The 26,679-nt window shown below is 49.0% G+C and overlaps 1 long non-coding RNA gene across 2 annotated transcripts in view; it reads left to right on the top strand.

Annotated features, from left to right (window-relative positions):
- Positions 1-9,190: 9,190 nt before the first annotated feature.
- The window catches only part of LOC136402986 (uncharacterized), a 34,232-nt gene continuing 16,743 nt past the window's right edge, over positions 9,191-26,679 (top strand). For both annotated transcript variants that reach the window (XR_010751061.1, XR_010751060.1), the window contains exons 1-4: positions 9,191-9,384; positions 9,997-10,173; positions 17,743-17,883; positions 18,183-18,320. This is a non-coding gene — a long non-coding RNA (uncharacterized lncRNA). The remainder of the gene's footprint in view (positions 9,385-9,996; positions 10,174-17,742; positions 17,884-18,182; positions 18,321-26,679) is intronic.

The following is a 26,679-nucleotide window of genomic DNA, read 5'->3' as shown; positions in this document are numbered from 1 at the left end:
AGTATTTATGCTACATGTAAGGTTCTTCACTGGAGAGATAATAAGAATTAATAAGCCATATAGTCAGTATCTACCTTTTGCTAGTATGAAGGTTAAACCCTTCCCTGAATAGCAAGGCTAATGCACTCCATCTGTGAGACTGGCAAACTCTTGTGCCCCCTTTTTGTTGTCCCCAAAGTTGCTTTGCTTCAATAAGAAGACAAGCCCTTCAAGGTTTAGATGTAGCTTAACTGACATTTTGTTGTGCAGCAAATAAATGTTTACAGAAACAAAGAGTCTCTATAAATGAGGTTGCTGAATGGTCAGGTTGGATGGGACTGTTTTCAAAGCACTCTGAGGTCTGGGGAGATGAACTCTGAGAACAGCCCAAGGCCACACAGCCTGTGACAGTAGAGCTGGAACTAGACTTCCAGACTTACCTGAGATAACCTTCCATGGCACACAGAAGAGAGAGGTTGTCAGGTATGGGCTCCTTTGGCTTTCCTCCGCCAACATCTGTGATACCTGCTTTTTCTTCCTGCCTTACACAGAAGGTGAAGGCATGTCTTGACTCCTTTCCAGGGTTCATCTTGCCACCTATGCCCGAGGCCCCGCCCTCTTCGCCATCATGGGTCTTGCTCCAACAATCATCTTCTGTCCCTGATGTTTCCCTCCCCACCGCGACTTTCCTATTGCCTTGTCAATATGCCCAAGACCTCCTTGCCCTGAAAACCTTGCCTTGGATCTTGGAACCCACCTCCCCTTTCACCCTCCCCTTCAGGTCTGTTTCTGCTACCCCATCTGTGAGCATGATCCTCCCCTACTCTGTCCTCACTTCATCCCCTCATGATCTGACTTTTAAGGTGCTAGCTTCTCCTTGCCATCTCTCCTGCACTGATCTCCAAATTCCTGTTAGTCATTTCTACTCAAATATGTCACAGGGGCCTAACATTTAACATGTCTAAACCAAGTGGATTCTCTGCAGATCCACTACCTTTCACCCGCACCGCCATCTCCTTTACACAGGGACTCCAGTCACATCCTGTACTTCTTTTCTGTTCTCACATTTCTGTGCTCCTCCTCCTCCTCCATCTCCTCCCTGCCAGCAGCTACTGCTTTCTTCACCTTTTCCAGAATGCACTTCTTTATTCCGCATGCGGCACATGGAGCGCTAAGCATCATGCTAGACCCTGAGAATACCCTGGTGACCTAAAGGCATCTCTGGGACCTGAGCTTGAGCTGACCAGATACAAGCCTTGTTAGTCAGGTTAGAGTTTGGAAGTTGTTCCAAGCGCAGTCATGAGCATTGAAAGGGTATAGGGCGGGATAGAAATGTGATAGGATTTGTATATTAGAAAGGTCACTCTGGTCTCTTCTTCATGTAGTGAACAGCAGGGAGAGAGGCCAGACTAGAGATAAAGTCCCAGCTGTCAAGTTGTGGCGCTAATCTAAGAAAGATGCAGTGGAGTCTGAACTAGGGTAAGTAGCACACATGGATTCATTTCTAACCCTGACTTTCTTTTTTTGTTTTATTTGTTTGCTTGTTTGTTTGTTTGTTTGTTTGTTTAGAGAGAGAAAAGGAGAGAGACAGAGACCGGGATAGACAGACAGGAAAGGAGAGATGAGAAGCATCAATTCTTTGTTACTGCATCTTAGTTGTTCATTAATTGCTTTCTCATTTGTGCCTTGACCGAGGGCTCCAGCCAAGCCAGTGACCCATTGCTCAAGCTAGTGATCCTTGCTCAAGGTAGTGACCTTGGGCTTCAAGTCAGCAACCTTTGGGCTCAAGCCAGTGACCATGGGGTCATGTCTATGATCCCACGCTCAAGGCAGCGACCCTGCTTTCAAATTGGTGAGCCCCCACTCAAGCTGGATGAGCCTGCACTCAAGCCAGATGTGCTCACGTTCAAGCCAGCCACCCTGAGGTTTCAAACCTGGGTCCTCAGTGTCCCAGGCCAATGCTTTAGGCCCTGCTCTGTTTTAAATTAATATTTTTCCAAAAGATATTTTAAAGCCAGTTCAATATTAGTAGTCAAATCTTTTTAAATTGATAAAAATACCTTGTTGATTTATTTTCTAAAACAAAACAACATAGTACCTCTAGTTGTCACTTCAGGAAAACAACTGAAATCACATGTGTTTTCTAAAACTGTTGAAATAGGTGCCTTGACCAGGTAGCTCTGTTGGTTAGAGCATTGTCTGATACGCCAAGGTTGTGGGTTTGATCCCTGGTCAGGGCACATGCAAGAATCAACCAGTGAATGAATACATAAACAGAACAACATGTCAATGTTTCTCCCTCTCTCTCTCAAATCAATAATTTAAAAAATAAAACCGTTAAAGTAGAATATTAAATATTCTCTGATTGATGTTTTCACCCGACTTAAGAACCTAACTGAAGATAATTGTGCTTTTCCCCATAGAATTCCTCTGGTTTTTACTTTTATAACAAGGCAAGAGGGAAGAAGGTCAGTGTCCCTGAAGTCATAAAAGCTACCTCAGTCAAGGTCGCCGGCTTGAGCAGGGGGTTGCTGGCTTGAGCGTGGGATCAGAGCTATGACCCCATGGTCACTGGCTTGAGCCCAAAGGTTGCTAGCTTGAAGCCCAAGGTCACTGACTTGAGCCCAAGGTCGCTGGCTTGAGCAAAGGGTCACTCGCTCTGCTGCAGTCAAGGCACATATGAGAAAGCAATCAATGAACAACTAAGGAGACTAAGGAACCACGATGAAGAATTGATGCTTCTCATCTCTCTCCCTCCCTATCTGCCTGTCCCTATATGTCCCCCTCTCTGTCTCTCTCTCTGTCTCTTTCACACACACACAAAAACTACCTCAGTCAATTCTCTGTAGTTAGCAAAAAAAATACAACTATGAATGAAATACTGGGGTTGCCAGGCAAATAACAGTTTCCACAGAAATTCCTATTTTGAGAATGGATTTTTGCCCTGGCTGTTTGGCTCAGCAGTAGAGTGCCAGCCTGGCATATGAAAGGCCCAGGTTTGATTCCTGGTCAGGGCACACAGGAGAAGCACCATCTGCTTCTCTACCCCTTGCTCTCTCCCTCTTTATCTCTCTCTTCCCTCCCACAGCCATGGCTCAGTTGGGCATTGAGGATGGCTCCATGGCCTCACCTCAGGTGCTAAAATAGCTTGGTTGCCTAGCAATGGAGCAATGGCCCCAGATGGGCAGAGCATTGCCTTGTAGGGGGCTTGCTGGGTGGATCCCTGTCAGAATGCAGGTGGGAATTTGTCTTTCTACCTCCCTGCCTCTCACTTAATAAAAATAAATAAATAAATAGCTGAATAAATAAATAAGAGAATGGATTTCGCCTAACCTGTGGTGGCACAGTGGATAAAGTGAAGACCTGGAACACTGAGGTCGCCGGTTCCAAGCCCTGGGCTTGCACGTACAGGAAGCAACTACTACAAGTTGATGCTTCCCACTTCTTGCCCCTCTTTCTCTCTCTCTCTTCTCTCTAAAAATCAATAAATAAAATCTAAAAAAAGAGAGAGAATGAATTTCAGTATACAATTATACACCAACTCTAAGAAAGTAATGTGTGTGTGTGTGTGTGCTGTTTGTTTTTGTCTGTTTGCAGCTATATATAAATATCTTTTACTTTGTGAGACAGGAGCCATACAGAGACGTTGCTGAAATTCTCACTGTTGTCACCACAACATCTTGATGATGAGACAGACTTTGTGAAAGGCAGACCTCATGGAGTTCAGCATCAAATGAAGTGAGGGGGTTTCGTTGTGTCAAGGATATTTCAATTGGCCGTCTTGCATTGTGTGGACTCATTAGATAATTTCTCCTTCACTTTGTGTTACACAGAACTGGCTGCAGAAGACGGCGTTTGGAAAAGTGCTCACTAGGAGGAAAGGTTGTGGGACCACAAAGGGAGAGAGAAGGGGGAAAACCCAGAAGGAGGAGCCAGAGTTGGGAAACAAAAGGCACTGAGACTTGAGGAAAGCCAGTCAAGCAGGGTGGAGTGAGCAGGAGGGAGGTGGCACTGAAAGCTCCCTCCTAGGCTGAGGTTCAGAGAAGACAATGAAGACATGTATGTACATCGACAAGTAGGATTGGGACAGACAGGAAACTTCGACAGAAGTAAGTAGTCACAAAGAGCGACCTTACAGTGGACAGGAGGCTGCAGGGGTTGAGGTAAGAGGTAACTTGGGTGCTAGCCACTCTTTGTCCAGAGGGCTCTGAAAAAACAGAGGGCTGGAGGGTGGCAGTGGGGAGGGCGGTCCATCCTTCTATGGAAGGGAGGCCCATGCAGGGCAGAAGTGGTGACCCTGGCCCACTAGGCACAGAGGCAGGTTCCAGAGGAAATGACTTCTGACCACAGTACACCAGGATCAAGACAATCATGGATGGAGACTAGGTAGGCGTGATGGGCAAGGAGGCGGCTCAGGCAAGCCCAGAGTGAGATTACATGGCCTAGGCGCAAATGGCCATGATTCCTAAGGTGGTACTTAAATCAAAGGAAAAATAAAAACCAGTATCCTCAATGTTGGATTCCTCATCTTGCTCTCTGGAAAGTTTTCTAAAAAGTAAACATATTAGAAATTCAACTCACATTGTAAAGAAGTCATCCAACATGTAGTAGAAAAAAAGGAGTGGATTTACCTAAATATCCATCAATTAATAAAGAAACAAACAAGTCATGGCACTCAGACTTGTACTGTGAAGCAGCTAAAACAAGAGAGAGGAGCATAGATCGGAATCGGGTTCCAGTGAATGTGCGTGTATGTCCGAGTGGCAGCCACGGAACGTGCCCCTCAAACTGTGGACAGTGGTGATGGATTGGGGGGGGCAAAGGGGGGGCAGGAGAGGGAGAGGAGGCATCTTGATTTGTTCTGAATACTTTGTGTTTGTTTACTTGTGAAAAGAAAGAGAAGAAGGAAGGAAGGAAGGAAGGAAGGAAGGAAGGAAGGAAGGAAGGAAGGAAGGAAGGAAGGAAGGGGAAGGGAAGGGAAAGGAAAGGAAAGGAAAGGAAAGGGGGAGGGAGGGAGGGAGGGAGGAAGGAAAGAAGGAAAGGAAGGAAGGAAAGGAGGAAGGAAGGAAGGAAGGAAGGAAGGAAGGAAGGAAGGAAGGAAGGAAAGGAGGGAGGGAGGGAGGGAAGGAGGGAGGAAGGAAGGAAGGAAGGAAGGGAGGGAGGGAGGAAGGAAGGAAAGGAGGGAGGGAGGAAGGAAGGAAGGAAAGGAAGAAGGGAGGGAGGGAGGGAGGGAGGGAGGGAGGAAGGAAGGAAGGAAGGAAGGAAGGAAGGAAGGAAGGAAGGAAGGAGGGAAGGAAAGGAGGGAGAGTCATGGTAAAATGGCGCAGAGGCAGAAACAGTTGTTCTGACTTTGTAGGCAGGTTGAGGAGGGAACACAGGAGTCTGGGTGTCTGTGGGGAGAAGTGTCTACTGAGCCTGGGAGGGGGCTGAGTCTGGTCTGGGAAGGCTGTCCTTTTCACTGAGTGGGAGCACACTAGAAATACGCCATTGCAGTTCATAACAACAGTCTGTTGGGGCTTGTCGGGGTCTCAAAACAAGTCTTCACGCTCCCAGCTCTTCCTGCCCTGGGGCGTCAGGCTGACAGTGCTGACCACCAGAAAGTTATGGGCTGCTGCTCAGGCTTCTCTCTGAATCTGTAGGAACACTGAACCTTAAAAGCTAAGTTAGAGCCCACTCGGGCTCTAGAACAGGTGGCCTCATGTTGTCTTAGAAGTTTAGCTCAGAAAGCCACCTGTGAAAGGAGCCCGCTGGCCCCGTTTCTGCTGTCATTTCCTCGGGGCCGCCCTCCCTGGCCCCTCCAGTCTCAGTCATTTTGCTCCACTGTTTCTCAGTCTCATTGCCCCCCGACACACACACACACACACACACACACACACACACACACACGCGCGCGCGCGCACGCACACACACACACACACACACACACACACACACGCACACACACAGCTATTATTATGGCTGCATTGGGATTTCTACCTTCCCAGGCTTCCTACCTCCACCAGGCTCATGCTTTGCCTGAACGAGGCCTGCCCGTCTATCTGCTCTCCCCAGTGTTTCCAGAAGAGGTTGGTAGAGTCTTCACTGTGAGTCCTTCTATTTCAAACTGGACATTTGAAACTCAGTGTTCAGCAGGTGTTCCCAGAAAGGTGCTGACTACATTGCTAAAGCAGGTCAGCGGTGGATGCTTGACCTCACAGCCCAGAGGGCCCCAGAGGTGTGTGCTGCCCAGTCCTCTCGGCCTGGCGGTTAACTGTCTGATGAGACGAACGCCGGCGCACACCCAAGACTCCCGCAAGCTTGGGTGGTACAAGTGTCACAGCGGCAGACCCAAGAGGGGAGGCTGTGCCCGTCAGCCCTGTGGCCTCGCCAGCCCCAGGGGAGTTAGAGAAACAACAAAGTTGTTGCCCAGGGGATGCCTGCACCCCTCTTCCCTCTCACCCGCTGCTAGGAACAGCCGACCCCATGGAAATGGCATCCTGAAACCCCTCTCGGAGGCCAACGGAGTTTTCAGCTCTTCTCATTTACCTTAGAGGAGGGTATTCCCCAACCCTCCACTGGGGAACTCCACTGGGTCCCTCCCATCCCTGAAATAAGGAGGAACAATGGCAGCAGCATGTAAACACTGTTTCCAAGGTGGAGGGCTGCGTCTCCCACTCATATTCCTGACTTCCTGTGGGTGGAAAAGGGAGGCATAGGGTACAGGCAGACTGAAGGAGGGTGGGGGCCTTACGGGTGCCCCCATGGCACTGAGAAACTCTTGTGTCAGAACCGGGCTCTGGGTGCTGCCTCAGGTCAGGGGCTTCCTCCTTCCACCCCTGGCCTGGTCGGTTCTACTTCACAGCCCCGTGTAGAGAGAACCTCTCTTGGAAGGCCCACACCTTGCTCTGTGCAGGTTGCTCTGCACCTGTAACCTCACCTGCATGGGCACCACCTGGGCCTGCTCCTTGGCCAGACAGGATGACTCACTGATGATTTCCATACTCGGGGACTTCTGTGTGCTCAGCCTGTACTGCCTCCCTGTAATGTCACTCAGGTTCTGCGTTCTGCTCCCTGAAACCACACAAAGTTCTGTGTGACAGCCTCGCTAGCATTCCGGGCACTGTCTGTTTGTTCCCAACGTCACCCATCTAAAGCTGTAAGTAGAGAGTGACAGAGCAGCCAGGGACCCTCGAGGTAGAATGCAAAGGTTTTTCTCCCTCTGGCTGCTCAGGCAGGAGCTTCCTCTGATTTACTGGATCTCAAGGAGAACCACCTTCCCATACACCCACCACCACTACCTGCTGTGGAACATTTTAAGGTTTTTTTGGTGGAGCTAGACAGCATTTTCCAATTACTGACAAAACGTCTGCATCGTAGCATTTCTGGATATCAGAGAAGCAAGAATTCCTCTCGTAATTCTACAGATAAGGAAAACGAGGTCACTTCTCAAGAAATGTGCATTTTGTCAGAAAACACTGATACAATGGAAACAGCAAGGCAAAAAACCATAAGCCAGGGACGATTGAACCAAACAGCCCCAGAGCTCAGAGGAGGTCAGTGGGTATGTGTTCCAGGGAGGAGAGACAGCCAACCCCAGACAGTCATACTTGAATGACGTCTTGCCATTAGCTTCCAAAAAGGGACCATGAACTCAGTGCTGGGATTCAAATAATTTAACAACCGGTTCTCTGCCCTAATGACCATTTTAAGTATTAAAAAACAATGTACTGAAAGGTATTAATAGTTTATTATTTCATGCATTTAATACTTAAATAAGAAGAATAAAAGAGGTACACAAAACTAGATTATAAGAGTTTTAAAATATTAATGAAAGAATATTAAATAATACCTGACAAAAACAATAAAACTGTTATTTAAGGTATTTCCACATTGCTTCTTGATTGGCGTCCTCACTTGCAATTTTATTCACCTATGGACGGAATGAACATTACTGTGGGCACTTAGAATACGTTGTTGTGCAGATGAACAGTAAAAAAGAATAAGGAATGTCAATTTGTGATTTCCACATTGGGCGGCTGCCCAGGTGCCCACCTTAGAGAGAACCCTGATGACAAGTGCATTTTAACAACCAGATCGCTGAACTCAACAAAAAATTAGGTATCAATTCTGTCGAACGGGTGCGAAGCAGCTGAATCCCACCACCTGAAGCACCCGGCAGTGTGGCTCCTGAGAGGTCACCTCCTCACGCCAGCTGGTGTTCTGAGATTTCTAGACCTGGGTCTCTGTCTATAGCCCGACAGCAATATCTGCTCTGCCTGCCTCCCGTCATGAGCCATCTTCTCCAGCCTCGGTGGACTTGTTTGTATCCCAAAGCCACAGCAGATAATCTGATGAGTAAGTGAAATAACGTAAGTGTGAATGCCCCCAAAAGACAGTGGGAGCTCATTAATATTACTTTCCCCTTTTCTTAAAGTGTTCACTCAAAGAAACATGGGAGCGAGGGAAGTAGTGACTGGCTGAGAGCATAGCCCCTCCACCTGACTTTGGCGATGCCAGCTGCTGCTCTGGTTTAAGGATAGATGTAGGTTATCTCGGCCTCCCAAGATGTCGACATTACTAGTTCTATTTTCTTCCAGCTAAGGACACTGAGGCTCAGAGAGATGAAATAGCTTATCCACAGTCACAGAACTCATCAACAGCAGAGCTGGACTTGACTGAGGATCTCATCCCATCACTCCCCTCCTCCAGCTCTGCAGCAGGAAGCTCCAAAGCGGGTGAAGGACACACCATCTTAGGGTTTAGTGCAGCACACTCATCTTAGGGTTCAGCCCCACGGACCTCGACATACTGTTTCCGGGGAGGTCTACCGGCCACACATAAGACCACAGCGGTTCCAAGTGAAGGTCAGGGGCCAGCTGAACGTGGGAGGCCGTGTCTTTAGCTGTGATTTAGCCAGAGAGCGGAGGAGACCATGGGGAAGGGTGATGAAGCTGGTTAATTGAGATGGGAGGTGAGGGTGGGGGTGGGGGGCCAGACACTGCCAAGCTTTTAGATCTGGTGCCCTTCTGGTAAACAAGTGCAACCTTCAGCCTTTCAGCTCCCAGGAGGGCCTGGGAGCAAATGTGCGCGTCTGGGCCTGGTTCCCAGCAGCTGTCTGCAGGGGGACGAAGGCCTGCCTCTCTGCAGCCTCGCTCCAGGTTTCCCAGCCCCCAGCTCAGGAAGTTGAGTTGCTGAGACTCTCTCCTCCCTGCTTGCCTCCTGCGGTGAGTGTCCTCTGTGCGAGCATTTCCTGGACTAATTAAACTGGGTAATGAGTAGCTAAGAGGGAAGGGATAAACGCCCTAGGCGGCTTAGAGCAAGACAGTTTATGACAGGGGCGTCTGCAGCTGGTGACACTCTTAGGAAAGTTGTTTCTCAGAACCCTGGGAAGCTGCATGCTGTTTCCACAGCAGAGAGAGCCCCGAGGTAAGTGCAGAGACTTCTGTGTCTTCAGGGAGCCTGGCTGGGGTCTTGTGAGGGGATATGGAGGTGATACCGTGGGTCTGGGGGGAAGACTGATCTAAGCTGCAGAGCAGCCTGGAGCCACCCTAATAATGACCTTGACTTACCCCAGGCTGGGGTGTCCTTGGCGATTACATGTGACTCCCAGGGCTCGGGTTTCATGTTCCTCACTTGAATGATAGTACTGTGCACTGTGAGCAGTTTCCTAGTAATCTGTCCGGCTCAGAGAAAGGCCATCTGAGCTAAGTCATGGATCCTGACTCCTCTTTGGTCCTCTGTTAAGGTGCTAAAAGTTGTGTCCTTGAATAGAACTAGGTGCTGAAGAAGCCAGGAATGGGCTGGGGGAGCTCCCAGGCAGGCGCCCTGTGGGAGGGAGGAAGGCTGACACTAGGCCTGCCTTTTCAGAGACACTCAAGGACCCAGAGTGGACTCTTACCCCCACCCCTGAACCTCTGTCGCAAGAACTCAAAACTCACCCCAGCCCCATGACCACAGCCTTCACCCCCAGTCGCCTTCTGCTTTTGCACTTGTATCTGTTTTATTTGTTTCTTCAATCACTTTGCTCTCTGCCATCAGTTGGCCAGGGCACGGCTGTGGCTGTGGTGTGTGGGAAGAAGCACCTGGGAAACCCTGGGTTCTGGAGAAATTTCCACCATTCGGCCTCCAAGTGAACTTGTGCAATCATGTCGCCTCTCAGCCGCGGTATTCCCACTTGCTCTTGAGGGCTCTGGAGATGCTCGCCTTCAGTATGTGGTAAGCTTACAATCTCCACTGCCCACGTGTGGTGGGAAAGGCCACCACTCCCAGGCCTCTCAAATTGGGGAAGCCAACATGCATTTTCCACGGAGGAGCATAGTGCCCCGACTGTCTCACCAGGCAGACCTGGACCCAGTGACCAGTGCCTGGGCTCCTGCACTCCCACAGTCAGTGTTTGGGTCTTTTCTCAGTTTCTCAGGAAGACCTGTGTGGGCCCTGTCCTCAGCACACTCTGGGTAGCTAGAGTTCAGGGTCAAAGGGAATTTCTAGGAATCCTTCCCTTCTCTCTCCTCCCCTCCCTTTTCCCTTTGCTGTTTTCATAATCCCATCTACTCTCTCTGCTTGTCTTTCTTTTTGCTCAGTCTAAGTGACTTATAATTGACACATGATGTTGTATAAGTTCAATGTGTATAACACAGTGATTGGATAGATGTGTATACTGCCAATGTTTCTCTTTCTCAATGACCACAGTCAGATCACAATTAACCTGTCGTTCCCCATTTCCCCCTCTTCCCGTAGTTGTCCATGCAGTGGAAGGAGACCTGTGGCCAGATGCCTGACCCGGGGCTGCCCCACCTCTGCAAGCATGTCTAGTGCTCTCAGAATTCCTGGGGGAGGGTCCCTGCAGTTCAGGAGAAGGGAGAGCAGACACAAGAGCTTCCATTCTGACTCTGCCCATCCTCCAGCTGGGCAGCAGCTGGGCAAGCCCATGTGCCAGCTCACTCTGAATGTGCAATCCTGGTTAAAAAGAGAAAGGGGCAAAGATCTTGTCATTTCCCGGGACACAGACAACTGAAATCTGATACTCTTGGTGAAAGGCATCTTTTCACTGAGAAAGGCAGGGATAGAGAAAGGAAAATAGGGAAGGAAGGTGTGTGTGTGTGTGTGTGTGTTTGTAAGAGAGAGAGAGAGAGAGACCTTTTGGGACTAGGAGCCTGCACTGAACACGGGAGGCCCTGAGTACAGCTAGGACGTGGGCACTCCCCATGGCCCCCGGCCCAGTCCTCGGCCTGGCACGACTCTCGGTGAGAGAGAAACTGTGGCCCAGTGTGAGTAGCAGTGGCTTCCAGAGGCCTGTCTGCCATGCATGCACACACCAGTCTCTGCTCCTTAGATCCTCTGTCCCCTCCGCAGGAGGGTGGGAGATCCTCCTTCCTTCCCTTCTCTACCTTTTGTATGGAGGGTAAAATAATGCTGTTGAGAAAAATGTGTGCAGAAACCTTCCCCACAGATCAATAAGAAGCAGTTTTTCCCTCCTTTCACTCGGCAAATATTTGTTGGCTAACCAAATGAATGAAACCTCTATGTGGTCAAATACATGACCAGACTTGGAGGGGCCAGGACTGTTCATCTTCATTCAACTACAAAGACTTGTGGGTATTTATTAGGCTAAAGCCACAGCAATTTGGGGAGGGTGCTTTGGAAAAAGCTTTGTGCTAGGTGCTGTTCTGGGAGGCACAGACATATGGCAAAGCATCTGTCCCCAAGGAATCAGGTGCCGTCTGCCCGGGACAACCATGCTTTCAGCCTGTACAATTAAGGGACGGTATACAAAGACGTCCAGCATGGAGCCCACATGTGTGATCAGGCCAGCGAATGGTCCCGTAGTTCAGTCCTGGTTTTGCCTTTTGGAGAAAGCTTCTTTCAAGGTGAAATGGTCCCTAATGTTACTCTCCAAGTTGGTATTGGGCTCCCACAGGGTGCCAGGCGCTGGCCTCCTCACTGGGGACACTGCTGTGAAGACAAACTATTGCCACCCTGGGAGAGCTCATCCTACAGGTTCTCACTTCATTCTCATCCATGTGCTTTCACATTACATAGTTCATTTATTCATTTATTCATTTACACGCTGTCTGTATCCAGAAAGGAGTCAAGGCAGTTTACAACCAATAGCACCAAACCCTAACCCTGAAAATAAAAACCTGGTTAACAGGTTGAGGTCCAAGGGTGTAAAGGAAGTTGGGGCTAAAGAGTAATTACGGCACACCAGAAAGCCCAGATTTAGGCTAATGCTTCACGTCTGAGCCTAAAAATCAGCTCTGAGCTTCCTGGTGGTTGGTTGTATCAAAAGGAAAACAGAGTGTCTGATCAAAAGGAAACATTTCCTGCGCAGGTAGTCGCCCATCTTTGGGGGACTAATGTGCAGGCTCACTTCTCCCACTAGCCCCTCACAATCGGCCTTGCTCAAGGGCACTCGCTTCTGCGGGTGCACAGATTGCAGGTGTTCCCCCGTCAGGAATGTCCTGCCTCCTGAACTTGGGCGCAGACCATTGGCCATGCTTCAGGACCTGGCACAGATCTTACTTCCACTCAGCGTCCTGTGGTCAGGGCCCTCCTATCTGGCTCTGCCAGAGCCCTCTCAGGGCACTGTACATGGTCCTTGTTTCCCTACCTTCTGGTGAGCCTCTCCAAGGCAGGAGCCCTGTCCCTCGTCCATAGCTGCCCAGGACCTATCAGAGTGCCTGGTGCAGAATATTCAATAAAAATTTGCTACTAACAATTGATTATGTGCCAAGCACTCTGCTACATTTAACTCTTACAATTACCCTGCAGCCTAGGTGCTGTTATTATGCCCATTTTACAGATGAAGAAATTGAGATTAAGCGATTTGTAGGAGGGCTCACAGTGGTTGAACCAGCTGTCAAACTCAGTTTGCCTGACTTTAAAGCCATCAGAGACCTCTTATTGGAATTATTTTTCTCTTTAGCTAGATTGTGAGCCCTTGAAGGAAAGAGGGAAGCTCCTCTTTCTACCCCCCACCCCCAACCCAGTGGCTAGCTAGCACAGTTCTTTCCATACAGTAAGAACTTGTCAAATATTTTTTGACAATGATAGTTCTTACTAACAAAGATATATGGAGAATGACCCTGCCGGCTTGTGGTATAGAAAGATGGAACTCCACAATGCCCTGATTACCCAGTTGGTTTAATCACAGTGGTGGTGACCACAGGCCTTTGGGCTGATATCTGGAAGGGACTCTAGAACTCAGGGACTCCACTCCCACACTGCACAAAGAGGCCGTTGCTGAGAGACAAGACAGCACGCATAAGGGCATACAGCTAACCCAGTGGTAGTCAACCTGGTCCCTACTGCCCCTAGTGGGCATTCCAGCTTTCATGGTAGTCAGTAGCGGAGCAACCAAATGCTATAGTAAGTTGTTTTATAAAGATTTAATCTGCCAAACTTAGCAAAAATCCGACATAAAGTACTTGGTAAGTAATTATTATTATATGCTTTAACTTGCTGTAACTCTGCTTTATAAATTTTATAAAGTAAAGTTACTTCCCTACTTTATAAATCACCATTACTGTGGAACCGGTGGGTGGTTAGAAAATTTTACTACTAACAGAGATACAAAAGTGGGCGGTGGGTATAAAAAGGTTGACTCCCCCTGAGCTTGCCCGTTAGTTGAGTCACAGAGCGAGGGCAGAAACAGATCTGACTCCTGTCACCCTGACTAATTTTCCCGTGTGATTAAGAATTCACCTCGGCCTGACCTGTGGTGGCGCAGTGGGATAAAGCGTCGACCTGGAACACTGAGGTCGCCGGTTCAAAACCTTGGGCTTGCCTGGTCAAGGCACATATGGGAGTTGATGCTTCCTGCTCCTCCCCCTTCTCTCTCTCTCTTTCTCTCTCTCACTCCTCTCTCTCTAAAAAATCAATAAATAAAATATATATATAAAAAAAAAAAAGAATTCACCTCAATTCTGGAAACAAGGCAAGACAGAAGACCAGAAGTGGGAAACTTCCACGAGGCAGTGCCCCTGGAGGGCACAGCTGGGAGACACTGCTTCTCCGTCTCTCTGCTCACATGGGCCTCCTCAGGGCCTGCAAGAGTGCACCCCTTAAAAGAAAGGTGTGGTAACAGCCATCCTTCTAGCCTTTACTGACTCCCTACTATGCATACAGCCTGGTCCCCCTCACCCCCATCCCAGGGGACATCTGGCAGTGTCTGGAGACATTCTGATTGTCATAACTGGGAGGAGGGGTAATAATGCTATCTAGTGGGTGGAGGCTAAGGCTGTGGCTGAAAATGCTACAATGCACAGGTCCTCACAACAAAGACTTTTGGGGGGCCCTGGTCAGTTGGCTCAGTGGTAGAGTATCAGCCAGGCGTGTGTCCCGGGTTTTATTCCTGGTCAGGGCACACAGGAGAAGTAACTAGCTGCTTCTCCACCCCTCCCCCTTCTCTCTCTCTCTTTCTCCTCCTCCTGCAGCCATGGCTCGATTGTTTGGAGCACATCGGCTGGCTAGCTCTGAGGATGGCTCCATGGAGCCTCCGCCTCAGGTGCTAAAATAGCTCAGTTGGGCATGGCCCCAGATGGGCGTAGCATCGGCCCCAGACCGAGGTTGCCAGGTAGATCCCAATGAGGGTGCATGAAGGAGTTTGTCTATCTCCCCTCCTCTCACTTGGAAAAAAAGAAGAAAAAAAAAAGAGTTACATATGTGTGGTAAATGTCATTTCCATTTTATCAATGAGAAAACTGAGGCTCTGAGAGTTTACGTAATTTGTCAAAAGTCACATCCATTGTCTGGTGCTCAGTCCAGGGCTCCTGCTACTTCCCCAGTATGACACTGAGCAGTGCAGACAAACTGGAAACAGTTGACAAATGGAAGGCAGTTGTACTTTCCTCAAACAAATCCATGCCTTGCCTCATCCACGAAACAGTGAAGACAGAGCTCTGAGGAAATATGGAAGCTTGGAGGGAAAGACAGGCTGGTTGAGCCAACAGTGACCCAAATTTAAACTCTAAATTGCCAAGGAAACCTCCGGGGGATCCCCACCACCAGCTATGGCACATGGCCTCCTGGAGGAGGCACTGGGTTCCTCTCTTGTCCCCATGGAAACCTCCGGGGGATCCCCACCACCAGCTATGGCACATGGCCTCCTGGAGGAGGCACTGGGTTCCTCTCTTGTCCCCATGTCATTTGTTCCCCGACCACACCGCTAACATCAGGCTCTCAGGAATGCCTTCCACTGGCACTGGGGACTTATTAACAGAACCAGCTCAGAGCTTTTGACTACCTAACCCAGAGTCTGTTGTGACAACCTTTATTTTGTTAATAAGAGCATACTGCGCAGGCACACACAAGTGACTAGAAAGGTGGCCTTTATTCAGGGTTTAAACTGCTTCCTGCTGCCCTCATCTCAGGGATGGCCTCCCCTCTGCCTCCCTCAGCCCCCCTCTGTTTGGTTATTGCTGGGCCCTCCTGTTTCTGCTAGATTAACCCCTTCCTTCCAGCTTTCCAGTGCAGGGGCTCTGGGCCAAGTGGCTAGACACTCACTGGTTCCAGGACTGTGGATGCCATAAACTCCTTTTCCTTGGGGACCCCAGAGCTCCAGGAATTAATTTCTGAAAGCACACTGTTTTGTTTGAAATGGCTCCGGGAGGAGGGAGAGCCCAGGGCTCTGTACACATGTTCCTCATTTGCCATTGGTGGGAGCAGGGGGGTGGAGGGGCTGTGCTGGGGGCTTTGGAGACAAGCACAGGAGGGGAGAGAGCTGGCTGCAGCAGCTGCTGCTGGGAAGTTTGGCTTCAGGGAGGGACGGAGGAGGAGAAGGCAAGGGAAAAGGGGTGGGACTTGGGGACAGGAGTAGTGTCATGGGGGAGGAGGGAGCAGGTGGTGACTTGTTTATCTGCTCAGCTGTTTTGTGTCCAGGAGCCTGAGAGACAGAAGCAGCTGGGAAGAGAAAAAGCAGCTCGGCCAGGGGCCTATTGGTCTTTCTGCCTCAGCCACAGGTTCTGAAACTAAAGCAAAACCATCGGAGAGCGACTTCTGGGGGTATAGCCGTTCTCCACCTCCTCGGCAGGGTTTCTTCAGGCCCCTGTGCTAGTTTCTGCTATGCAAACACCTTGGCAATGCCCTCTTGGCCATGTTGGCAGCCCCACTGGGTTAAAACTGGCACAGACTCACGTATTGCTGGGTCCCAGTCTCCTATACTCTCACATGTGAGTTCACACAGTCCTCGGTGACCTAACCAGCTAGCCCCTAGTTTTGGTATCATCCTGGACCAAACCAATGAAAACTGTTCCCAGTGGAAATGGGATGCCCACTCTGGTCCCTCTTCCCAGTGCCTCCCTTCACTTTCAGGGTTTCCCTCTTCAATTGATCAAGACCTGTGCGGGCTAGTTGGTGTGGTTCCCTTTGCCCAGTGTCATGTCTCATTTGCACGCCAAGTGGTTTGGAAACAAGGTCGGGTAGCAGTTTAATTTGCCTGAAGTCTTTTGACCATGTTAATAAATGCATCACCCCTCCCAGCGCATGAAAATCTGGAAAGCAGTTATACTCTAATCACAGTGCGATTTCAAAAGGATGTTTGTTGTCCATCCGGGTAGATCAGTTGGTTAGAGCGTTGTTTTAATACGCCGAAGTTGTGGGTTCAATCCCCAGTCAAGGCACATACAAGAATCAAATAATGAATGTATCAATGAGTTGGACAACAAATCAATGCTTCTCTGTCTCTCCGCACCTTCCTTTCTTTCTTAAATTAAAAAAAAAAAAAAAGCTTACTTATCTTTCCCACACATACACACCTTGGCTCTTTTTCCCTCTTATCATTTTCTTGTGGTTTCTTTGTTTAAAGGAGAACATTTGCTGGGACTTCCACAGACAACTCCCTCTCCCTCCCCCCAGAGGCCAGTCTGATACTAGGGGACTGTTTCTGACTACTCCTTGGTACACAAAGGGTCTGCTTCTGTAGCAATGGGCCTGGCAGTAGGGAACAGTGTGAGAAACACAGATACCTTTTGCCTTGTCTTTGATGTAGTGGATGGCTGACAGCTCATTTAAGCGGCTAAAACAACTCAGGAAGTGCACAGCTCCCAGCCACTGCTGTCTGAGTGCGATGTCCCTCTCAGACTTTATGGTGTCCACAGGGCAGGAGGAATGGGGAAGGCTGTGAAGGATTGGTTCTGAGATTTGGGGAAGGAGGATTACTGACACTGTCTGCATGTCCGTCTGTGAGTTGGTGAGCAGAGGAGTTGTCTCCTGGGGTAGGCTGGCTGGAGTTGTCTCCTGGGGTAGGCTGGCTGGAGTTGTCTCCTGGGGTAGGCTGGCTGGAGTTGTCTCCTGGGGTAGGCTGGCTGGAGTTGTCTCCTGGGGTAGGCTGGCTGGAGTTGTCTCCTGGGGTAGGCTGGCTGGAGTTGTCTCCTGGGGTAGGCTGGCTGGAGTTGTCTCCTGGGGTAGGCTGGCTGGAGTGGGAAAAGCTGAGAATATGAGGGCAGAGGCTTAGCCTCTAGTTAGTACACCTGCTTTGCTGCTAACATGTTCAGTGTTCCTGGCCGGACATGTCTCTTCTCTGGGCCTTCCTGTGTAAAATGCTGAATTGGAGGTTCTGTTCTCAGGGTTCTTCCCTATTTTGCAAATTTTCTTGCTTCAAAGATGCTAAATTATGTTTTTATAGTCCATTTTTTTCCTCCATAGACCAGGTAGCCCCATAAAAATCATCCCTTAAAGGTGGCTGGTAACGCGAGCTGGGTGACTGTTTTCCTGAACCCAGTCCCCCAGCTGTCGCCCAGTTAGAACTTTCATCATGAGGAAGCCCTGGAAACTTCCCTCTTTCAGGTCAAGTGTTCTGAAGGGAGCAGGAGCCAGGATACCACCTCTGTGTGCAGTTTCTGTGGAATCAGTGGCTCCTCTACCAGACCTGCTGCACCACCTCACCTCCCTCCAAGAGAAGCTCCTTGAGCTCCACTTTATGTGAAGGTCAGTGTTCTCTGCCTTCAGGCAGTTTCATTCAATTTACCAATTTTTGTTGTTGGGTACTTAGTCTGTGACGGTATCGTTGGACTCAAAGGAGCACAGGAAACCTGTATGACCTAGTCCTGATCCTGATAGAGTTGATTGATCTGTTGTCGGTAAGCCAACACTTACTTAGAGGACAATTCCACCATGCATTTCCTGTTTCGCCTTTACAACTTTAGAGAATGTGGGAAAAGAAATTACTAAACTAACTAATACATGTGTCTCAAAGGTGATAGTGGAATTCCTTCCTTATGTTTCAGAAAGCCAGCTATGCGGACTTGATTCTGGCAGACTGGCACCTGGCAGTGCCCTCCCTGTAACTGCGTTTGCAGCCATAACAGTAACACCTACTGTTGTTTACGGATGCTCGATGCTCGCTGTGTGAGCCATGCATTGTGGTGGGTATTTTACATATATATTATCTTACTGGAGCCTTTTACAGGAGCGGCACTATTAAAATTTCCATCTTAGATGAAGAAATTTATGTTCAAAAAACAAGTTTTTGGTGGAGCCCATATTCTGACTTGTATCTACCGAGCTCCAACGCCAGGGTGGGCATTCTAGAGACATTTCCAGCAGGGGCTGATCCTCAGTTGTAAGGGGTGTTTGCCTCAGCATCTGTGATGCAAACACCCGAAGGGCCCCGGACCCTGTGGTCCCTACTTCAGCCACTGGCACAATGTCATGAGGAAATCCAACCCTGATGAAACTGATTGCTGAGTTTCTTGGGTCTGGCTTTTAAGGGATTTGAACTTGGTTCTCTTGCTGCCAGTGCTCCTGCGACCCCGTGCTTCACAAGGCTGTCAGTGCGGGGTTACCTGGTCAGCAGAGGCAACTTGGCTTCTGGGGTTGACTTCAGTGTTTGCTTATTTTAATTGGATTTAAAAAAGTTTTTCAGTATCTGTTGTGTGTAAGACCTTATGGTACTGATGGGGATATTGGTGTCAAGAGACCAGACATAGTTCTTCTCCTCAAGGAGCTTACAACCTCCAAAAACATTCTTCAAGTCCATATTTCTGGCCCACTTTCCCCTTATATGTTATGTGTTAATTTTTGTCAAGTTCATAAAATCTTTCACTAGTATTTTATGGAAATTGTGCCAAGCCTGTTCATCAGAGTCGGGGAACATCAACCTGACTTTGATCGTTAATGCCAGGAACAACTTTCTACTCTGGTCAGTGGCTCTAACTTTGGGGCCCAGTCCTCTTGCTGATTATTTCACTATGTCATTTCTTTTTTTCCAGCTTTACTGAGATGTAATTGACACATAACAGTGTGTAAAATTAAAGATATATATACATATATTGATTTGACACACTTGACTCCTACCTGTGCTTTTCACTCTGTTCCTCTCCATGCTGCAGGAATGCCCAGGAAGGGCTCTTGCTTTCCTGTACAGGGTCTGTTTCTCTCCAGAGCTGCCCTCATGGGACAGATGATTACCTTCTTTGCTAAGTAGCAAATGAGGAATCCTACCTTGATGTGTCTGGTTGGTCTGGTTCTAGGGAGCTCAGCAGTTTCTAAATTCACTCAAGCCTCAGAGTCCAAGCTGAAATAGCTGGGGGGGGGGGGGCAACAGCTCGAGAGAACACTGAGAAAGGGGACCAGGTGGGCGGCAACACTTTGCCAACAGAGGCCCCTACCTTCTGGTCTCCATCCCCTATAGTCACCTTCATTTAGTTGGTAAACTTTTGTTATAAAATTTCAATTTGTTATTATGTTTGAAACATACACAGTAAAATAGAAAAAATAGTACAAGGAATATTCTTATTTCCACCACCTAGTTTCAACAATAGTTAACATTTTTTATTACTTTTATTTGTTTAAGACTTTATTGCCTGACCTGTGGTGGTGCAGTGGATAAAGTGTTGACCTGGAATGTTGAGGTCGCCAGTTCCAAATTCCAGGCTTGCCCGGTCAAGGCACATACCAGAAGCAACTATTACAAGTTGATGCTTCCTGCTCCTCCCCGCTCTTTCTCTCTCTCTCTTCTCTAAAATCAATAAAATCTTTAAAAAAAAAGACGTTATTTATTCATTTTAAAGAGGAGAGAGAGAGAGAGAAGGGGGAGGTGCAGGAAGCATCAACTCCCATATGAGCCTTGGCCAGAGAAGCCTAGGGCTTTTTGTTCTTTGTTTTTTTGTGACAGAGACAGAGAGAGAAACAGAGAGAGGGACAGATAGGGACAAACAGGCAGGAAGGGAGAGAGATTAGAAACATCAATTCTTCGTTGCAGCTCCTTAGTCTCCTTAGTTGCTCATTGATTGCTTTCTCATATGTGCTTGACTGGAGAGGGGGGAGGTAGGTGGGGGTGGAGGTTACAGCAGAGCAAGTGCCCCTTGCTCAAGCCAGCAACCACGGGGTAATGTCTATGATCCAATGCTCAAGCCAGCGACCCTGTGCTCAAACCAGATGAGCCCATGCTCAAGCCAGTGACCTCAGGGTTTCGAAACTGGGTCCTGTGTCCCAGTCCGATGCTCTATCCACTGCGTCACCGCCTGGTCAGGCAAGCCCAGGGTTTTGAATTGGTGATCTCAGAGTTCCAGGATGAATAGGATTCCAGGAACTCCTTTATAAGGGCTGCTCAGATGGCAGAAACACAGTGCAGGAGGCAGTTCAGTGCAGGCTTCTTCCTGAAGTGCAGTTTGCATGAAACGCCCTTGTGCAAAATGAAAATAGTTACCTCACTTAATCTAATAACAAGGCTTTGTTAAGATTCTTCATTTGCCCCTAAATATCTGTTGAAGCTGGTTTCTTGAAATGAAGACCCAATCAAGGCTCATGCATTGCATTTTATTTATATTTCTCTCAAATTTATTTTAATCCCGAACAATCACTGCTCATTTTGCAGTGCCTTTGACTTGTAAACCCTGAAAAAGAAGACACCTACCAAGAAGGGCTGCTGGTGACTAACTGAGCTCAGATTAAAAACAAAAGAGTCTGAGGCCCCGGCTGGTTGTCTCAGTGGTAGAGCGGCCTGGCGTGCAGAAGTCCCGGGTTCGATTCCCGGCCAGGGCACACAGGAGAAGCGCCCATCTGCTTCTCCCCCCCTCCCCCCCTCCTTCCTCTCTGTCTCTCTCTTCCCCTCCCACAGCGAGGCTCCATTGGAGCAAAGATGGCCCGGGCGCTGGGGATGGCTCCTTGGCCTCTGCCCCAGGCGCTGGAGTGGCTCTGGTCGCCGCAGAGCGACACCCCGGAGGGACAGGGCATCGCCCCCTGGTGGACAGAGCATCGCCCCTGGTGGGCGTGCCGGGTGGATCCCGGTCGGGCGCATGCGGGAGTCTGTCTGACTGTCTCTCCCCGTTTCCAGCATCAGAAAAATACAAAAAAAACCCAAAACAAACAAACAAAAAACCAGTCTGGCAGCCACTCCTACACAAGGGCGTTTCATACAAACTGCACTTCAGGAAGAAGCCTGCACTGAACTGCCTGCCTGCACTGTGTTTCTGCCATCTGAGCAGCCCTTATAAAGGAGTTCCTGGAATCCTATTCAACCAATAGGACTGAGGCTTTTTCCGTACAGCTGGAAGATGTGCAGCTATATCCCTAGACCCTTATGTACTGACCAATCAGAACAGCTTTATTCTGACCAATCAGGACAGCATCTTTTGGACCAACGAACTGTGAGGATTTGGAGTCCTCATTTGCATGTGGGTAGACAAATCAGGGGCCAGGGGAAGGGATTTCTGCCCATATAAGCCCACTCTCCTGTGGCTCTGATTCTTTCTTGGGAAGAGTAAGACCGTGTTTTCTTTTCTGACCTGAAACACTGGAGATGTATTGCTGGAGCAGAGTGGAGCAAAGCAGTGTAGGCCAGAGCAAACTGGTACAGAGTGGAGAGAGCAGAGCTATCTAGCAAGAGAGGTGTCTAGCCTCAAGGCTGGATCACAGTTGTGCTGTTTTCACAGTTGGGCTGTATCAAAATTGAGCAGTTTTGCACTGAATAGTTTTCTTCCTCACCTCACCCCAAATTGGGGATTCCTGTTAGTGTTGAATTGGCACCAACAACTATCTGTTGACAGACTCTTGAAGAGATAGATCAATTCTCATGCATAATAGTCCATATTGTGCCCTGGCCGTGTAGCTCAGTTGGTTAGTGCATCACCCCAACACACCAAGGTTGCAGGTTCAACCCCCAGTCAGGACACATACAAGAACCAACCCAGCATGAATAAGTGGGACGTTTATCTCTCTCTCTCTCTCTCTCTCTCTCTCTCTCTGCTTTCTTCTCTCTAAAACCAATAAATAAAGTTATTTTTAATCTTTAAAAATATTACATCTTGTGGATTTGTCTGATTATTTTCTTGTTGTGTTATTTAACTTGTTCCTTTATCTGTATGCTTTTTGTAGATTGAAAGATCTTAAAAGCTTGCTCAGATTCTGATTAAAGTGTCTTGGCAAGAATGTGTGGCTCTGCCCTGGCCGGTTGGCTCAGTGGTAGAGCATCAGCCTGGCGTGCAGAGGTCCTGGGTTCGATTCCCGGCCAGGGCACACAGGAGAAGCGCCCATCTGCTTCTCCACCCCTCCCCCTCTCCTTCCTCTCTGTCTCTCTCTTCCCCTCCCGCAGCCGAGGCTCCATTGGAGCAAAGATGCCCCGGGCGCTGGGGATGGCTCCTTGGCCACTGCCCCAGGCACTAGAGTGGCTCTATTCGCAACAGAGCGATGCCCCGGAGGGTCAGAGCATCGCCCCCTGGTGGGCAGAGCGTCGCCCCCTGGTGGGCGTGTCGGGTGGATCCCGGTCGTGCGCATGCGGGAGTCTGTCTGACTGTCTCTCCCTGTTTCCAGATTCAGAAAAATACAAAAAAAAAAAAAAAAAAATTGTGTGGCTCTCTCTTCATAATGGAGGCTCTTTCCAGGGTGGAGGACAGGCAAAGAGGAGGCAGGAGGTATGCTGGGTGGAGGCCTGGCCTTCCCTCTGTAGGCGACCATACCAAACCTCAGAATGTAAGCCAGTATGGAAGGGTTTTCCTTCACCAACTGGGGCTTAATTAGGTGGGCTTGGGCTTAGTACTTGTACTCTAGTTTAAGAGCCTCAGTGCGCCCTGGCCGGTTGGCTCAGCGGTAGAGCGTCGGCCTAGCGTGCGGAGGACCCGGGTTCGATTCCTGGCCAGGGCACACAGGAGAAGTGCCCATTTGCTTCTCCACCCCTCTGCCGCGCCTTCCTCTCTGTCTCTCTCTTCCCCTCCCGCAGCCGAGGCTCCATTGGAGCAAAGATGGCCCGGGCGCTGGGGATGGCTCTGTGGCCTCTGCCCCAGGCGCTAGAGTGGCTCTGGTCGCAATATGGCGACGCCCAGGATGGGCAGAGCATCGCCCCCTGGTGGGCAGAGCGTCGCCCCTGGTGGGCGTGCCGGGTGGATCCCGGTCGGGCGCATGCGGGAGTCTGTCTGACTGTCTCTCCCTGTTTCCAGCTTCAGAAAAATGAAAAAAAAAAAAAAAAAAAAAAAAAGAGCCTCAGTGCAGGAAGCAGTTGTCCAGAGGACCATGAGCTGCAGCTCCAAGTTGCTCCCAGGAGCTTAGTGACAGCTCTGGCCTCCTTGTCCTGGCTCTGGGTCCTGTGCAGTATGGTGTAATGAAAAAGGGCAAACTCTGGAGACAGATGAAGCTGTGCAATTTGTCAGCTTTTTGGTCTTGGGCAAGTCACTTGAACTCTTTGAGCCTTGGTTTCCCTATCTGTGAAATGGGCACTGTAATTATCCTACTTACCAGAGGAGTTTTAGGGATTAGCACTAATGGACCAGAGACACCTGGCACACGGGTGGGTGCTCAGTAGGCGGAAGCTAATGTTAATAAATAAAGCTTTGGGCACAGTAATAGGCCAATAGCTAATACTTGAGGCTGCCCCCTTTATACTCCAACAATAGGATCACTGAATACTTATTCCCCCAGGTGTTGGGGTGGGGTGAGCTCAAAGCAGCTATAGCCTTCCTAACATAAGGGACTATTAATTCTCTAATTAAAGCAAGCCAGTGGGTGAAGGCTAGCAGCAAACAAAACCATTTCAGAGGTCTTCAGAGCTGGCCATCAGTATTTGGTTATGCAGGGTGACCTGTTAATTTAATCCAGGATTGCTGGTGAAAGTGCGCCTGCTGTCGCAAGGTCCGTGCCTTTGTCATGTGTTTCCTTGGTTAACCTCACTGTCTTTTGTAATACAGTTCTTACGGCATATAATTTGCACATAAACTCTAAAGTTAAGATGAAGAAGAACCCATCTCTTGAGAGTTACAAACAAATAAACACCAACATTAAAGGGTTGAAAATAGCTTTATGCATGAGAAACCCACCTCAAATATGGTTAATGACTTAAGCAATGCTGGAAGCCAGGGAATTATCCTAATGTTGGCAACAGGATTCCTAATGAGTCTTGTCAGGATGCTTTTGGCTTCAAATAACAGAATGTGTAACTAGAAGTGGCCTAAGAGTAGGGCTCATCCTATCTCATGTAACAAAGTCGTGTTTCTCAGGAAGCTCAGATTTAGGCTTCCTTTTCCTTAGGAACTCAAGGAGGGTTGATATGTCAACCAATGGTAGCTGGCGTCAATTCAACACCACCAGAAATTCCTAATTTGGGATGTGGAGAAGAAGGAAACTTTATCTGGTGCAAACAGCTTACTTGTGATACAGCACAGCTGTGTGACCAGCAGGGCTATGGAACAGCTCAGTGGTATTACAGCTCAATTTTGAAGCAGCATGGTTGTGAGGTGGCTCTGGGGTGAGGTGGCCCTGGGGCCAGGCCCCTCGCCAGCTGTATAACTCTGTCTGCTCTGGTCTGCTCCACCTGCTCCGGTCCAGTCCACTCCACTTTGTCCTGCGCTAGTCTTCAGTGTTTCAGCTAGCTGGGGAAACACAATCTTCAGCAGAAAACCAAACGCACTCTCCAAGCTGGAGGGGAGCTGACTTACATAGAACTTCCCACCTTGGTCCCTAATTGGTCTGTTCTTATGCAGATGAAAACTCCAAATCTCAAGTTTGATCCTGTCCAAAAGGGACTATCTGATTGGTCAGAAGACAGTTGCTCTGATTGGTTGGTGAAAATGCTGGTGGGGAGGGGATATAGCTTCATATCTCTGATTGGATGGGGAAAGCCTCAATCCTATTGGTTGAAATACAATTCAAGAACTCCTCAATAAAGGCTAGCTCAGGTGGCCCTGGCCGGTTGGCTCAGCGGTAGAGCGTCGGCCTAGCGTGCAGAGGACCCGCGTTCGATTCCCGGCCAGGGCACACAGGAGAAGCGCCCATTTGCTTCTCCACCCCTCTGCCGCGCCTTCCTCTCTGTCTCTCTCTTCCCCTCCCGCAGCCAAGGCTCCATTGGAGCAAAGATGGCCCGGGCGCTGGGGATGGCTCTGCGGCCTCTGCCCCAGGCGCTAGAGTGGCTCTGGTCGCAACATGGCGACGCCCAGGATGGGCAGAGCATCGCCCCCTGGTGGGCAGAGCGTCGCCCCATGGTGGGCGTGCCGGGTGGATCCCGGTCGGGCGCATGCGGGAGTCTGTCTGACTGTCTCTCCCTGTTTCCAGCTTCAGAAAAATTCAAAAAAAAAAAAAAAAAAAAAAAAAAAAAGGCTAGCTCAGGTGGCAGGAACCCAGTGCAGGCAGGGAATTCAGTGCAGGCTTCTTCTTGAATGCTGTTTGTATGAAAGGGCCCTGCATAGAAACAGTTGCTAGGCTTTTTTTTTTTTTTTTTTTAAATCTGACCCCAGTTAGTTACCAGTCTTTCTTGGTAGGTAACTTCTTTCTCAGGATCCACAGTTAGAATTCTTCTGTTCCTGTTGTTAAAGCCATATTCATGCCGAATCAATGTTTTTGATGAACTGCTAGTATCCTTTGGAAGTCAAACACCAGAAACACAGGGAAAGTTAAATGAGGGTGCTGTGACCTGACAGTCTCCTCCATGCAGTTAGTTTTTCTGTTGGTCTCGAGCAGTGGCCTATGTGTTAAGATGAGCATTAGCTTGGGGCCAGCTGGAGTTTTAGGGCCCCCAGGTATGGGCCAGCTTGCACTTGTTATCTCCACTTGTTTGATTTTGCCCTTGGATCTCCATTCCATCCCAACAAATGCCTCTAAAAAGGTCATGGGACACTCACTTTCCCAGTGCAAGGGAATTCTAACTTCCTTGGTTCTGACAGGTTTTGAAGATATTTCGAACCTGAAATGAAGGTACTTTGGCCATTACTAGGAACGAGTCACTACCCCGTGGACTTCTGTGCATAGAGGGGAGGGAGGTCCCACCCAGGGGAGCCTTCAGCATACCTGAGAGACCAGGCAGCAGAATTCCCCAACCTACCTGTATAGCCATAAATTGAGGGTAAAAACAGAGGGTCTTTCAGAGGAGTGTTGTGGGGTTGGAGAGCGATAGGACAGCCTCCCTGCACTCCCAGAGCAATCTGGATCCTAGCCCTAGAAACTATGAGGAGAGACTATGTGTCAGGCTGGACAATTTGTTTGTTCTGGTTCCCAGTGCCCTGTCCTCTCGCTGTCTAATTCTATAGGCTCCTGCCTGATCTGTGGTGGCACAGTGGGATAAAGCGTCAACCTGGAACACTGAGGTCGCTTGTTCGAATCCCTGGGCTTGCCTGATCAAGGCACATATGGGAGTTGATGCTTCCTGCTTCCCACCCCTTCTCTCTCTTTCTCCTCTCTAAAATAAATAAAGAAAATCTTAAGGAAAAAAAAAAGATTTTAGTTCTATAGGCTCCTTCCTCTTTCTTCCTCCTTCCTTCCCTTCCCACATTCTGTCAGCTGATGCCCTGTGCCTCCTAAACC

Source organism: Saccopteryx leptura, chromosome 4, assembly GCF_036850995.1.
Source record: "Saccopteryx leptura isolate mSacLep1 chromosome 4, mSacLep1_pri_phased_curated, whole genome shotgun sequence".
In the NCBI taxonomy this organism is placed as follows: domain Eukaryota; kingdom Metazoa; phylum Chordata; class Mammalia; order Chiroptera; family Emballonuridae; genus Saccopteryx; species Saccopteryx leptura.
Note: the sequence above shows the minus strand (reverse complement) of the source record. Positions and strands in the feature narration are given on the sequence as shown.